This window comes from Microplitis mediator, chromosome 3, assembly GCF_029852145.1.
Source record: "Microplitis mediator isolate UGA2020A chromosome 3, iyMicMedi2.1, whole genome shotgun sequence".
Classification (NCBI taxonomy): domain Eukaryota; kingdom Metazoa; phylum Arthropoda; class Insecta; order Hymenoptera; family Braconidae; genus Microplitis; species Microplitis mediator.
In genome coordinates, this window is record NC_079971.1 from 4,013,708 (window position 1) to 4,031,439 (window position 17,732).

At 31.5% G+C, this 17,732-nt stretch overlaps 1 protein-coding gene across 1 annotated transcript in view; it reads left to right on the forward strand.

The window, feature by feature from the left end:
• LOC130664447 (leucine-rich repeat-containing protein 4B-like) overlaps nucleotides 1-17,732 on the forward strand; it is an 82,337-nt gene that overhangs the window by 16,670 nt on the left and 47,935 nt on the right. The window lies entirely within an intron of this gene.

The window sequence follows — 17,732 nt, forward strand, 5'->3', positions numbered from 1 at the left end:
CTTTACTTTACTTTCAATATATATTACTACATACTCTTACGTATATTACATGAACTACAAATATATACATACATATGTGGGTATATGTATTAATACATGGGATAGTATTCACTATCGATATGCATACGAAAGATGAATTATTGCAGGCGATTGAACGAGGTCATAGCCCCAAGCCAAGTTTTAAGTACGTCTGTAGAAAGAAACCTTAAAAATTTTCATGTGTGCTCGCTATCGATCCATACGTGATATCTGCACGTATCTCCGTCCATGATTTCAGTCAATTTTTTTTTTTGACGTCTAATTTATTTCCTATAAATATATAAAAATTTATTTCAAACTTCGACACACTGATTTATCGATTAAAAATAAAGATCAAGGATTCAAATGATTTTCTACCAATGGGGCTACAGGGAATAGTGATCTCGAGTCATTAAAAAAAAAACCAAGTCATTTGATTGAGTAGTTCCGGAGTTATGGAGCTTCCGTCATTCCGAACAGAAAAATGTACGGATGTACGGAGTTGGTTTTTTGGCTTAATTATTAAGCAAATCGATCGGGAAAAAAATTAACTTTGTTTAGTAGACTGCCCTCTGTAGAATCGAGCATTTTTTTCCGGAATTTATTACCCACTATTGGCATAAAATTTTTTTTTTCAACGAAAGCTTTCAGGGTGTAGATAAAAAACATGATTATAAATTTATGTACACGATTGACAATTTATAATAATTATAATTTATAGTATTAATGCATGCATAAAATATACGTGAATATACATATATTTGTATTATAAATATATACGTATATTTATTAACATAAAGCGCGTATGAGAGAAAGTACATGCTTGTACGTGAGAGCAGCGTTTAAGAGAGTAAATTTATGCAAACGCTGTACTCTACTACGACAAACACTGCGCATATATATCTATTAGTTTAAATTTATTTGCTTATAAATTTGCGTGTGGGAAATGCTATAAAATATTACTGATTAAATAATCATACACTCATAATAAATAATATTTGTCTGATAATGTTATTTATTGGTTGTATTAAAATTTTTTTATTTTGTTATTCAATTGAGTTGATTTCCGTCGTTATGGGAATTTATTTACGTATTTATATAAATATTTACCGTACAAAAATGATTTTTCGACCCAAGAAAATTTTTGCCGTCAATTTATAATGCAGAAAATTTTTTTGGACAAATGAAAATTTTCTTGGGTTTGATATAAATAATATATATGTAGAAATCTTATTGTACTTTTTGAGATGAGGTATAGATGTCCGTCAGCGTCGCTCAACCATTTACGTAAGCATTTGGCTCAAGATATCTACAGAATTTAAATGTAAGTGCTCCATGTTACTTCCGAGCTAGTCTTGTACGTGTTCCAAACACGTTTCCGTGTTACAACCTTTACCGTAAAAGTTACAATGCAGATCGTGACATTTTTTCTTTACTTTTTAATAAAAGTTATGCAGATTAATGTTGAAATATAAATTTTTACTGTTCTTTTATTGAAAAATATAAATTTTCACCAACTTTATTGTCTCGAAATTTGACTGCTGCATTTTTCTTTAAATTTTATAAAACCGTCAGCTTCAACTGCCCGAAATCACTTCGTAATTCAAAACGTAACATTCCCCCCTCGACAGACAAATATTTGCCCGAAAAAATTCATCAAAAAAATTAAAGATTTAAGTCTTAAATTTAAAAAATCTTGGGTCTGTAAATAAGGGTCAGATGAAAGAATGTTTAGCTTAAAAATTTAACGGTACAATCAACTTAAAAAATCCAGATAAAAGTAAATGACAGTTTCTACAGTAAACTAAAACTCTTATCCTTATACGTTTTCCCTTTTAAAGATCTTAACAGAGATTTAGTTTTTTATGCACACTGCGTGAGCCGAATGCCGCGAGAAATCAAAGACCCGTAGTTGGTACAACTAGTGCTTGCAAAGAGGGTGGACGGTAAACGAAGGACGGTTTTCTACCCTTTAGATCGCGCCTTGAGTTAACGAACCACGGTTGGCCAATCGGCAAAGGGCTCAGAAAGAGCAAATGTACTTACCCTTTAACTATCTCTCCTTCTCGCTCTTTTTTTAACCAGCTTTATCTTAGCTACATTTCATTTTATTTTTTTTCCCAAAACTCGCCAAAAATAAAAAATATAAAACGACTCACAAATTAATACAAACGTCTTTCTGAAACATTTCTTCCGTATCCTGTGTACTAAATAATGTACATTCATTTAATAACAAAAAGCCCTACAATTAATTTTACACATATATAGGATGTCATGTATATATATATTTATCACGAGAGAAATTTTTCATTTTTATAAAACCATCAAGATTAAAAATTCGTTTTTTTTTCTTATTTTTTTCGAGCATTTTAACATGGAATCATATATCAACGTAAAAGTATGTAGAAGCACGCAAACTGGAAATAAAAAGGACGAAAGAATATGGGGTTATATATGTACATGTATGGGTATATGTATATATATATAGGTAGACATATAATAGTTGAGTATAGAACTTGAAGTCGGGTTTAACGAATCACGTGTAACCAGTCAAACAGTAGGATAAAGTGCAAACGTTGGATATTTCGGAAGTCCTTGAATTGAAATGCGGTTCCTGCTGAATTGCACTTCTATCGATGATCTACCTTTGCATTCATCAGTTGACTGAACATTTTTTTAACTCTGTTTTTATTACATTGCCCAATCAAATATCGATAGACTAATACAATAAATAACGTGTTCCGCACACACTTTAAATACCAATTCGTTTGTTAATTTTTAACATGTGCGCTTTTAGACCCGATTAATGCACATAGATTTAGATGAAAAATATATTAATCTCTAGAGAGTACTCTAGTGAACATATTCTGTTGCTTTTTAGATCAATTCACTTGATAGTAAACCAGAAAAATCTAATCCGTACATCCGTACATTTTTATGTTCGTATCTACGGAAACTCTATAACTCCGGAACTACGCCATCGATTGACTTCATTCTTTTTTTATTGCCTCGAGATTACCGTCGCCTATAGCCCGATTAATAAATAATTATCAAAGTGATCAATTTTACTGATAATTTATTAATTATCAGAAATCTGGCTCTCGAAATTATGTTTTTTTTTTATATCAGAGAGAAATTCGATTCTGAGTGATAATATTTATGTGTTATATATATGGAAATAGTTATTGAAATAAAAATGATGAAAATTTATGTAGGCGGCGTATTTCAGCTGCTCGAAAGCTGGATCATGTTCGATTAATAGACCAATTAGCAAATTATTGTATAAATCTCTGAAATATATGTATAAATTAATAATTAATATATGAAATATATATAGATTTAAAATAATGAATAAATTATATCAGGGTATAAATTAAAAGCAAACATTTATATTAAAAAATAATAAAATGAAATCGATAGCGTATATATGTTTTAATCACTTTATTAGAATATACATCACGAGGAGGGTATTAAATACACGGGAATTGACAATGTGAATAGTAGTGTATATATATATGTATATGGATTTATGGATAGTGTAGATATATAGGTTGAGAGTTGAGAGAGTTTAGATTTCAAGCCCGTGCTCTCTGCTATATAAAGTGGCGCGTTTCAACGCGTTAATTCGGAACAGAGTAGGGAATCACGTTGCACGTAGAAATTGGAAAAGCCGAAGGTAATCGGCTTATACATGCTGGTCAACTATGGTCCACGAGGGAATGAAAAAGAGGAGAGACTGGTGGCAGCGGTAGCCGCGGTATAAGGGACGTTTTTCCGAGGGAGAGACGAGGACAGTAGAAACTCTCGGGGATAAAATAACGTCCGAAAGGGGAGAGACAGTTAAATATCAAAATTCATCCTCTACTTGTCCTTTGTTTGTTATATTCCCTGTACACCCAGTTTTCATTTTATTTTCATTTTTATTCATTTTTATATACACTCGTATTCATGACAACAATTATTACAACCTTTTACAAAAAAAATCTTTGTCCTTTTTTTTATCGACTTTTTTTTTTAATTAAAAATTATAAATTTAACATTTACATATATTTACATTAGGGTTTTAAAATTCATTAAAAAAAATCCAATTAGAATTAAAATTTTAATTTTTAAAATAAAGAATTTTGTTTTTTTAATAAAAGGAATTTTTTATTTCCATTAAACATTTTTTAAAATTCAATAAAAATTTTTATTTTAAAAATTCAAAGAACGATTTTAATTTATTTTAAATTGCAATCGTAATTTTTGTTCGGAAAAATTAAAACTTCGCATAAAAAATGAAATTGTTTAATAAATATGCTAATTTTATTTTCTTATTTAAATTTTAATAAGCGATAAGTGTCAGCTCTGTTTGTCCCTTTAATTTTTTTTGTTTAATTAATGACCTAATCTATTTTATTTCTGATAGTAAATTTACAAAATTAATATCCGCTAACAAAAAACTTTCTTCGTATAATAATTTAATAATATATTCATATATTTAGTGGTTTTCTGGCGCAATGAACACGTTGTGTTTGGCATTATTTAAATTTAGGTCACATAACAGATTAGTTCGTTATTCAGAGACCTGACTAGTGTTTGATGGCATATTCTAGAATGACTCATTACCCTGGCAAGTAATTAGTCGTTAATAAGCTTAGAAATTTTATTTTTGTTTCGTATCATTTTCCAGTGTTATCATATTAAGAGATTAAATTTATGTAATAACTATTCTCGTAGATAAAATATAGTTTTCGAAAATATTCCATAGTTTAGTCTGCTATTTCGATACAAAAAATGGTAACTGATAAATATAAAAAATTTATAAATGAATAATCTATATATTTATTTATATATAAACGAGATTTTGATCCAATAAAAGCTTTAAAAAATTTCAAAGAGGATTTAAATTTTCAAATGTTATGGATGTTTTTGATGTTTCGAAGAGATTTTCATGTCCGAAAATAGAGGAATAAAAATAAGCGGTGTTAAAATGGACTTCAATTTAACACCAGTGTGGTGTTAAAATGAATTCACACCTTGACATGAGGGTCACCCATACAGGAGCTGCCAGAGTTGAACAACGGGCCCCTACTTGGCCCAGCACCGGGGAACCTAGCTTTGGCACACCTATATTGGCCCATGCTTGGGCCAGGACTGGGTAACTTAGCCTTGGCCATCCAATGGCAAGCCAGACTTGGGCCGAGACTGTGTAACCTAGTCTTGGCCATCCAATGGCAAGCCAGGCTTGGACCGAGACTGGGTAACCTAGCCTTGGCCATCCAATGGCAAGCCAGACTTGGGCCGAGACTGTGTAACCTAGTCTTGGCCATCCAATGGCAAGCTAGGCTTGGGCCGAGACTGGGTAATCTAGCCTTGGCTGTCCAATGGCAACCCAGACTTGGGCCAGGTTTCCACCGAGTTTTTTTCACATCATTTACCTCCCGTAGATAATTAAAACGTTAATGATCATGAATTCTACGAGGTTAATAATAATAAATTTTTTTAAATTAAATTTATTCGTTTCCTGGAAGCCTGGGCCAGGTCTGGCAACCAGACTTGGCCCAAGATTATCATTCCAGGCTTCTACCAAGGCTGGGCCAAGCCTGGGCCCATGGTACTTTCCTCTCCGGGCAGTGTGAGCGTTCTAAGATCCAGAAACCGACTTCTGATCTTTGAAAAACAAAACTCCTTTTTTTTAACATCAGTATCGGTGTTTTTTTCACCATTTTCGGGGTTAAATTTGACGTCGATAACCTTAACACCGGGATAGCGTGGACTTGCACCGTTTTTTTTTTTCCAGTGTCTATATATATCGACATAGAAAGTTTATAGTTTAGTGTATAGAGAACAAAACAATATATACTTCAAAAGTGATTTTCACAATCTCTTCAATCGTATACACACACCGTAGTAGTGTGTAATTAACGATCTGTGGCTTCAGGTTGGATTCACCACCAGCAACGTGTGGTGTTCTATTCGATACTGTGCTATACCAACTACAGTATATAACTAAAACTGGTACTCCAAGTACGCCAACGGATAGAAGTGTTCAAAGTAATATATATATATATATACATACATATAACTAGAAGAGTATAGAGGAGAGTAGCTACTGCTGCCTATCGGCAATCTATTTTCCTGCAAAACCTCCCAGAGGCCACAGACGTGCCAATGGCGGTCGCGTCGTGCGGCCGAGATAAAAACTTTTTTTTTTAGATTTTTTGCCTTCCTTTCTTTCTTTTTCTCTGGTTTAACTCCTTTTATATATTTTTTTTTGCTTTGCTTCTTTCTTTCGTTCTTATACTCGTCTTTACTGTGGATTCCAAGTGAAGTTGCCGCCACCGTGCCAGGAAAGCTGCCCGATAAGCAGCCTTCGTAAGAGTTTGTTGGTAATCGTGCACACCAACTCTTCCTTGTATTTATATATACACACTTGCACACATATATGTGCAAAAAAGTATATATGTGTGTATAGAGTATAAAGCACTACTACTGACATAATACTAACCACCTAACCTTCATCAAAGATCCACAGCTCTCTTTGTTTTATTTCTCCGTCCTTTGTCTTTTTATTCCCTTCAACCATTTTGTCTTTCTTTGTAATCTCAAAAACCTCAAATCGTTTTATTTCTCTCTATTGTATTCAATCATCTAAACAAAAACTACATATTTTTTACCGCTTGCTATTAATAAAAAAATCGTTTTATTTATTTTTCAATTATAAATACAATAAAAACACGGATTCAAATAATTATTCATCACTCGGTCTCTATACAAAACTCACCTGAAACTACAAAAAAAAAATCAAGTCGATCCATCGCTTACTTTACGAGATATCGCGTTCCCGTACATTCAAACGTTAAAATGTACGAATGTACGGATTCGATTTTCCGGCTCAAATACTGAGTTAATTGATAAAAAAATTAATGAAATACAGTCTTTAGTATATTCCCTGTGGATCTATGGAGTAATTTTTCAAATTTTTTCATCAACTACTGACTCAAGTGCATCATAAACTTTTTTCCATCAGCATTCATAGCGCGTCAGTGCAATTTTTCCTCGTGAAATTTAATAAATATTTAAAATACATGTCTTATAAATAAAATATATATATATAGATATGAGATATATATATAATTAAATCTCTTGGGACATTTGTCAATGACTACGTTAAGCCATTACTTCTTTTCTCAACATTTTAGTCACATCTTTCTGCGGCTCGTCTAGTTCTGGAGGCTCCTAGACTGCCGGTGCTCTAGACTGCTCTAGTCTTTCTGTGCTTATACTCAACTCGTCGTAGTTGTAGACGTAGTAGTCGTCGTCAGGCAATTTTCTTAGGTAATTTATCACGTCGCTTGACTGCGCCACGCCCCGTTTGCCTTCATTCGGGATGATGACTGAGCGGGATAGCTTCCAGGAGATGAGAAGGGTAGAAAGAGAGAGAGAGGGAGGGGGGGGGGGTGTAAAGGAAAAGAATTCGAGGATTGTAATTTATGCATTTTGGGGTACAAAGCAATAGGAAATTTACTCACTTTTTTTCTCGAGTTAAACAAAAAAGTAAATTTTTTACTCTACTGAGTATTTTTTAGTGGCAGTGATTAATCTGATAGAGTTCCGTAGATAAATCTTGTGATGAAATGCGCTGATGGAAAATGCCTTTTAATCAACCTACAGAAACATTTCAATTATTTCGACGGGGTAATTGTTATTGTCAGTAGAAATGCCAAGGAAAAGGGGTAGTTTATCGAGCGGAGACACCCCGAAGAGTTGTTGTATGCTTCCAGCCGTTCTCTACCAGTACAACGTGAATCCTTTCATTACATTGTGCAACCGGGCAGGTAAACGGGTTTTACTCATTTCAGAAAGTCAAATTCTCTGAATTCTATCGCAATCTCTTATCATCACTTCTCAAATTATCTTTTATTTATTTTAATTATCTTTCCGTTATAAATTAATTCCTCATTTTTATTTTAATTTCCGTCTATTCAAAAAAAAGTCATGACAAATTAGTGAAAATTTTTGTAAAATCTTAATCTCGATATTTTCCTATTGAAAGCTTGTCTTGAGATTTAATTTTTAATTTTTTTTTACGTTGATTCATTTCCGTTTTATTGAATGATAAACCTGAAGCTGAGTTTTAATTTCCCATAACTCAATAAAAAAAAATTTTACGAAGCTCATAAATAGTTCATTAGAAAGCTTAAACTTCGAGCTTTCAAATGCTTCTAATTGAGTTAAGCTGTAATTTTTTTTTTTTAAAGAAAAAAAAAATTATAGATTTTGCTGTCGTCCTTTTTAGCCGTAGCTTTAAAAAAAAATTTTAAATATACATTTAAAAGTATAATCTAAAAGCTAGAAAATGGATTTTTTTTATTTCGATATGATGATTTGAGCGGGAACATGGATCCGAACTTTTTAATCTGGATATTGAAATTTTTTTTATTTAAATTGTCAAAAAAATCTCGGGGATTTGATGTCCCTTGAAGAAACACGAGAACACCCAACAATAAAACGATTTATATTTTTATTTCCTGACCCGAGGTAAAGTCAGATTCTTAAACCACAACTGAGTTTCGTATTCGTGACAAATGCACCTGAGGCATTATTTACGTTTTTTTTATGTGCAAAAGGGCCGTCTCTCCTTCGCCTATCTCCTTGCCCACTGGCATCTCCTTTCATCAATACAAAGAAATCTCAGAATCGGTACAAGGAAACGCGAGCACAAAGAGACACGGAAATTTTGGTTTCCGGTCCGCTGCTCTTTTCACTGCCACTAAAATCCATCCACCCTTCAATCCACATATAAAACTTATAATATAATACATTACACACCTTAAATATATATATAGATCTTTAACAAAATGAATTGAAAACCATATACCGGATGTTAAAATTCCTTTTTTATTACATATTCCGGTCTTTACAAATCAAAAATTATTTTTTATTTTCCCGGACCATTTGACTCTCTTTCAAATCAATAAAAAATCAAATTCAGTTTCACCTCAAATATTTAACCAGAAAATTCTGACTTTTAAAATTTATTTCAAAACAATATGGGGTAAGATGACTACTTCAATCAATTTGGTCAAAATTTTCCGTGAAAAAAAAATACTTTCCGTACAAATTATCATAAAAAATAAATTCTGTCAAAATTTCGAAGTGGTCAAGTTGCCCCACATTCACTGAGACCTTGAAAAAAAATATTTTTGTTCTCCAAACTGACGTCTCATTTAGTCTCAGGTATATCTGCCCATTTTTCAAGGTTTAAAAAAATTTTTTTACGGCACCGCATTGGCGCTCGTCATCATAAACTTCAACACACTTTCGAGATTTATAAATCGATCTTCCAAAAGAATCTTAAGCACTTAGGTAATATTTTTCTGCTATTTCATGTTGTTTCAAGGCCATTTATCATTTAAAAATAAATAAAAAAAATATAAATAATCTAACATGTCATTTGGAATCGAGGGTGGAAATCCCTCGGCAGTGATGTGTACGACAACGCGCGTATTGAGAGGGTGATTACAGAACATCTAGAACCACACACATACATATATATGTGATTATAGTGTTACTGGGGAGTACCAGGGGGAGTTGTACACTCCCTATGGGAGCGTCACAATGTCCCATCAAACCCCGCACATATTCGCTAATACGTGTAACCCGTCAGGTGATCGTGAGTGTCAAATTTATTGTTTACCTTTACTGCATTTCCATTTAACGCTAGAACAATATACCCAACTATATGCCTATATATTATCAATAGTCTATATATATATATATAACGATTTGTTGGGGTAAAAGAGACTGATTATCCGTATACACGATAGTACACTTTACACCCTCTTTGTTATTATATTCCGCTATAATAGTCTACTATCACACGTAATTATATTTTAAATCGATTATTTCACAAAAATTTCATTTACAAACTTGTTAATACTATTTATCATACTCATATTAATTATAATAATAATAATAATAATAATTATCAAACTAATTAACTTAATTGCCCGGCTGCGTACAAAGGAAACAAAATTGAGTTCTATTTAAAAAAAAAAAAAAAAAAATGTAAACCTTAAAATTATCCCGTGGGCTTGAAGGGCCAGTCTTGTAATTCGATTGTTATGCCTGTAAAGTTTGTAGACGAGAACAAAGGCACGACACGTAGTTGTAGATTGTAGATGAAAAATAGTTAAAAAAAATAAAAATAAAGATGAAAAGGATAATGACTGGGTAAAAAAAAAATTCAGAAGGTTAATAGACATGAAGCGTGTCTAAAAAGGTTCCGACTCAAATAAATTGGATTTCGTCTTCAAATTTATTCACCGCATAAAAAATTATTATTTTTTTTTTTATTTATGTCTAACCAAATATTTAAGCATCAGTATATATATATATATATATATATATATATATATATATATATATATATATATTTATAAAATAAAGTAAATAAGAGAAGGTATTGTTGGATCTTGACAATTTTCAACCTGTTGTTTTATCGCGACATTTGTACGGCGTTGAGTTTTTTGCATCTGCCTTTTTTGTGCAGTTGCCTTCCGGCCTTACCATCGGCCAATTCCCGTCACCTCATTCTTCTTATTCTTAAATATACATCTATATACATGTATATGAATATATATATATATAGAGGTAGTAAGATAGTAAAGCCACTTGTTCGCTTACATACATTAGTTTTATTCAAGTGCGTTTCGAGTACGCGATGTCGTGTATCCGGTCGATAATTTTTCAGCGACGTTCGGCACGCGAGGAATAGATTTGAGGGGTTTATTTTTATTTATATATATAGGTATATGTATCTGTATATATGTATATATTTATATGTAGATGAAAATATAAGGGGAGACGTTAAGTATCCCAACGACGCCCAGCGACAGCTGGTGGAGGCAGTTGCGATGGGACGCGCCCTACAGCAGCCCTTGTTACCACCAGGGTCGAAGTCAACACAGTGTGAGTTCATATATCCACATATATATATATATATATATATATATATATGTATATATGTGATATACATATATGGGGATGTATGGATAGTGACGTATTTTACGTATGTGTTACAATAATTCTACAGAGAATTTTTTACTTACACAATTTTACGGCGCATGCGACTCGACTTCAATTAAATAAATAGCCATTTATAATAATATGTATTTCAAAGGTTTATTTTTCTCTATACTATTTTGCGGTGTTATTTACATTTTATTTATCGGGGTATAATAATAATAATTTACCGTTTGAATTTATAAATTGAATTTTAAAAGGTTATTTATTGTTGTGCCGTAATCAGTTGGCTGAAAAATAACATCAGTTATGATTTTATCTTTTTTTACTTCTCTTATTTTGTTTTTTTATTTCATTCAATTCTATATTTAATGTACGTATACATTTTTGACGTATAGATAATAGGGAGAATTTATTGTCATATTTTTTTATGTAACTTTTATTGATTTTTATTCAATTCAATAACTTTTATTGAATTTAATAGAATTAATTTTTTTTTATTAGTCAGACTTACAAAAATTCAATTTCTTCTTCCATCTTACGGCAGTAAATACACGTAATTAATTTACATGTTTACTGATTTTTGAATTTTTGTTTTTTTTTACAAAAAACCAAATTTGTAGTCTTTTGCTCATCTATACTAAAAAATCGGAAGTGAATTTGGAGTGATTTCAAATTTGATTTAAATCCAAATTCACTTCGTCGCTCAGAGTTCCGGAGTTCAAAAAAAAGAACACTTCGTATATGGAGTAAATACGGAATTTGTCTTTTCTTCAGAGTGAATTCGGAGTGATTTCAAATTTTATTTAAATCCGAACTCACTTCGTCGCTCGAAGTTTCGAAGTTCAAAAAAAAATCACTTCGTATATGGAGTAAATACGGACTTTGTCTTTTTATGAGAGTGAATTTGGAGTAATGACGGATTTTATTTAAATTCAAATTCACTTCATCGCTCGGAGTTTCGGAGTTCAAAAAAAAAATCACTTCGTATATGGAGTAAATACAGAATTTGTCTTTTCATCAGAGTGAATTCGGAGTGATTTCAAATTTTATTTAAATCCGAACTCACTTCGTCGCTCGAAGTTTCGGAGTTGAAAAAAAAATCACTTCGTATACGGAGTAAATACGGAATTTGTCTTTTCTAGGAGTGATTTGAATTTTATTTAAGTCCGCATTCACTCTGATTCGGTGTTTTAATTTTAAAATAAACTCTCCTTCGGAGTCGATTTTACTCCGGGGGATTAAATAAATAAACAGTCACCCGCTTCGCATTTACTCCGGATTAACTCCACAAATTTTTCCAGTGCGACAAAAAATTACGATATTTTTCCTTGACAAATAACTTGAGCCTGTACTTTTTAAAATTCCATCTGACAGCACCAAAATATAAAATTAATTAAAACAAAATAAAAAAATGAAATTTCCCGAAAATATCAATCATAAATTTGAACACAAGTATGCAAAATATTTAATCATCGACAAAGATAACGTCATGCGTTACAATAATTAAACGTCTACAAATTCTTTAGCCAGTCGTCTATTTATCCAATTAATCGCTCTGATCGATAATATATTAAACGATGATCGGTATGTATGTTTACATGATCAATTTGAAGGCTGAACATTGAATAGGAGGGATCCTTTATGTTGATGATGCCATGAAAACGACACACCGCATCACAGAGTCAACGCCAGGCATTTCTTGTATATACACTCATGTGTTTATATTATACACATACATCCTACATTATCACGTATACATCACACACACATATATACAGATACACATATACACATACATATATATAAATTTTGATATAGCCAAGGAATCTGACAGTTTGTAAACGATGCGTAACCAGAATCGTGCTCGTGACATAGATTTAATACTGATCGAGATAATAAATATATATATATATATATTTTAAAATAAAAAATAATCGAATCTTGGTTACATATAACATCGTCTTGACAGTTAGTCATCTCTGTTGACAAAGAAAAATAAAATTAAAAGAATCTAAAAAATTTATGAATTATTGCTGACAATAAATAATATCTACGTCAAACCGGTTAATTGATTACTACATATACTCATATATATATATCTTATATATACTTTTTTTTAATATATGATATTCTCAGTACAATTGTCTTACAAAGTAATGACAGTAAAAATTATATTTTCGTCGTAAACTAAAATAATTACGGTCATTTATAGTCTTGTTAGTATATATATATATATATATATATATATATAGATATACGTTAACGAGGTTTTTTATTAGGTGATTACAGTATTTTAAAAGTAACAATGTTTCTCTTGTCGGAAAATAATTTAAAATGTTTTATTAAACTGATAATACGTAATTTGTAAACATAAACATCAACATAATTATCACGTAATGCATTTAATTATGAATCAGTCAACATATATTACATATATTATGTATATTGATATTTATATAGATTTATTTATTTATATCGTGAAGTCCATATTAATAAGCGTAACTCTTGTTTTGGCAATCCATTATAACTGACCTGCCTGAAAATATAATATTCAAAAAGCGTAAATAAGCGTTGTGACATTATCCATTTGTACCAACATACATCCATATATATATGTATGTAAATATATACCAGTAGAAGGACGCGCAACTATCGCTCATTAATTTCAATAAATGTAAATTATTGTTATTTTTTTTTATTATTTTATTTAAACGGAAAACTTCAACAATACAGTCATTAATTTTTGGTAATAAATTTAATTTTATTTATTTAAATAAAATAAAAAAAAAAATTTCCCGTTTTAATAAAAATTAATTTTTAATAATAAATAATTTTTATCATTAATTTAAATGATAATTTTCATAAATTTTAATATAAAAATTTAATATGTAAAAACAATTTCCCATTTTATAGTGAAAATTATTTTTTCTATTATTATTTCCCTTAAAAAAAAATCTCATAAAATTTTTCCACCCCAGAACTAAACAATCGAAAGTTTAATAATAAATGTTTGTTGAACTGTAAACAAAAGTATTTTAAAATTAGCTTCAGAAAAAAAAATGATATTAAAAAAAATACCGTTGAGTTATAACTTTATTATTAAAATTTCCACGCCCATGTATATTTATTCAAATCAGCTATTAAGCAAACAACCGAACGATAAATCTTATAGCGACATATCGGGCATATGTCTCATGTCTCATCTGATATATGACAAACACCGAAAACAATCAACAGATAATTAGCAGTTATCAAGTAACTTTTATCCCAAGTAAAAAAAAATAATAATAACCGATGAATATTTTCGCTGTAAGCTGCTACATATTTATGAGCAGTCTCCCACTCACAATCAGTTACTGTGTGTACAGAGTAGAGTTGCTCGAGTGCAGACTCTAGACTATGGAGTGTAGACTGGGTAGGGCACAGAGGATGTAGGAATAGGGTGTAGATAGGGCGCAGGGTGTAGGATCTACACCAAGGTTGGGTCGATTGTTTGGTGGTACTCCCTACACTATTCCAGCTAATTTCTAATTCCGTCTGATCAATGATGCAGCTGGGTAGAGTGTGAGTACCATACCGTCGACGAGAATGCTCTTGCCGTGCCATCAGCAAGAGTATGGACAAGAGCATGGGTATGGATATGGGTAAGGGCATAGATGGGCATGGGGATGGAATCTTGCGTACAACATAGAAAGCTTAGATATAGATATAGACCAGGGTGTTGAGCATCAGCGTCAGGGTCAGAGTTTCACTGAGGGTATGATGCTAACGGTTTAACAGAGAACTTGATGTAACAGAGGTTGTTATACTATGGAATATAATAATAATATATAGAGCCTGTGCAGAGTAAAGGGCATCGAAGAGAGACGGGAGTATATTTACACTTGGGATTGAGAATGAAGGATAAAGCGGCATTAAGACCGCGTGGCATCCAGTTGAGGGCAAAGGGAGAGGAGAAAACCGGACGGAGCTTGTAATGCCTTCCTGGCTTTCGTCAAAGCCGATAACGTTCACCTTCTTCAGTGGCCGTACTTAAAAATCTTTCCTACCATCTTCCCTTCTATTTCATTCCATTCCTCTATCATCATCTTATTCTCTACCTCAGCCTCAGCCTCAGCCTCAGCCTCAGCCTCTACCTCAACCTCTACTCTATTTCTACCTCTACCTTCCTCAGCTGGATGCAGCCGTAGCCCTTTTGAAAAGTCTATACCAGGCTTCTAGCGAGACGACAAGGATATCTCTTGCACGCTCCGAGGGATCTTAAATCTCTCTGCTTCCTCAGATTTACTCTTTTCTTACTGAGCCAGTCCTCTATTTTATTTTTATTTTTATTTTTCACCTTCAAGGATTGCGGGCTACTTTTTACACTTGGTTTCATTCAATATACATCCACTTTATATATTTTAATATTTTTAATATTAATGCCATGTAAATTTTTTGTCTGAGATATGAATTTTTTTCGGATGGAGCATAAGGGAGAACATGAATTTCAAATCGACAGTCTAGCCGTATTTCAATAAATTTATTTTTACAAATCGACAGACAGTTCAAAAGACATTGCAGACTATCTGCTAGTAATAGAGCTCTACATATATGTATATATATATATATTGCAAGTTAAAGCTTTAGTATACACAACCTGACGCCAAAATCTCCCATTCAATTCAAACGTCTGCAGGCAGCTCGCGTGGCAAACCCGCTTTTGCCGACATACCTTATAAATGCCTTTTGAATAACGTAATTATATGTTTAACCTGGCAGGTGACTGCTTAAAATCTCTCATCTCACCACAAATTAACATACATTTTATTCGATACCTTTAAAAAAATATTATCTTGATTATCGATGTTTAAATATTTTATTTTTTATCTCAAAAAATTATTATACAGGAGTAAAAAAATAAATTCCGCTGAATTTATCCCAGTATCCGTGATCTTTGACGTGTTTTAAAACGTACCCTTTTCAAGATCTTTAGATTGCATGTGTGGAAAAAAGATTAGTAAATTTTTTTCGATAAAAAATTCATGTAATTTTACCTGGTAGTTTTTTTTACAAGTTTTAGTTTTACTTTTTTTTAATAGTCGTGCATTTTATGAATATGTAATGGGGGAAGATAAAAAAATATATGTATATATATATATATATATTTTGAAAGTAAAATGTGAATAGAGTTATTTTTGTTTATTTAATATTTAAACCTTTGCGATGAGGAGGGAAAGGTAAATTATGCGTGTGTATAAAACAGAGTAGAGAAGGCAGAGAGTTGGAGGAAAGTAATAATTATCCGTTGCATGTATACATACACACCAATAAATCATCTCTTGCGATAACGCAGAAGACCAATTATTTCCAAGCTCGCGTCCCTAATTGCGTGCAACCCAAGTCCCTGTAATTTATTGGCTATGGAATCTCAGCGACTCTTATCTACTCACATCTACTAGTAAATACTTGTGTGGGTTAGTTTCTATTAAACTCTGTATTTATTCACCTTTTTTTTACTTTTTTTTTATGCTTATTGGAAAACATTTCCGATTATTGATTAAAGTTTACATAAAATAACCATTCATATCAAAGTATCTACTAAAAGTTTAAGACTGACTTTTTATCCACAATAAATATTATTTCAATTAAAATTTATTTGCTTCGTCGTATGAATTTAAAAAAAAAAAAATTTGTTAGAATCTATCGAAGACTAGTAAATACTGTAAAAAATTTACGAAGTGGATGATGTGCATACGAATTTATTGTGTCACTTTTAAACCTTGACAGTCACATATCCGAAGACCCTACAATTTTAAACTCCAAATATCTCGGTAAATAATCAGTTTTTGAAAAAAGCGTAAGTTACATTTTTTATAGAGAATTTTGAGCGCTACAAAAAAGATCTCTTATAATTTTTCTGATAACTCAATATTTACAGAGATATTTGCGAAAAACCAATCACACTTTTGAAGCTTTGAAATTTTTTATGAAAAATTTTCTACTTTATTTATCAAAGATAAATATCACTGTAAACCCTGATTAAACAACTGAATTCAATCGAATTAAACAGAATTAAATTTTTAATTCTATTTAATTCAGTTAAATTCTGTTAATTCGGTACCTAACTTAAAAATGAATTCTGTCTAATTCGGCAGGAAAACCAAAATTTGTCAAAATTAAAACGAATTTAAATAATTCTATTCGGTTTAATTCTGATTAATTCGAAAATAATCCTCCAATTTCTGGTTCTGAATCCGAATTAAACTGAATTAAAACGAATTTGAAATTTTTAAATTTGTTTTATTCTGTTTAATTCAAATTCAAATTTTCAATTCAGTTGAATTCTGTTTTGCAAAATTCGACAGAATATAACAGAATTAAAATTTTTAATTCGGTTGAATTCAATTGTTTAATCAGGGAAAAATTTTCGGAGTGAATGCAGATTACATCCGGAGTGAATTTGTAGCAGGTGACTATTCATTTAATCCCCTATGAGTGAAGTTTACTCCAAATCGGATTGAAATAAAATCCAGACTCCTCCGAAATTTCTTCGCTGAAAAGACAAATTCCCTATTCACTCCTTATGCGGGAGTTTCAAACTCCGAAACTCCGATTGACAGAATGAATTTGGATTTAAATAAAATCCGTAATCACTCCCGATTTTTCCAGTGTAAAAAAAATATCAAAGGACTTAAATCCTGGATTTTCTTAAGAAAGTA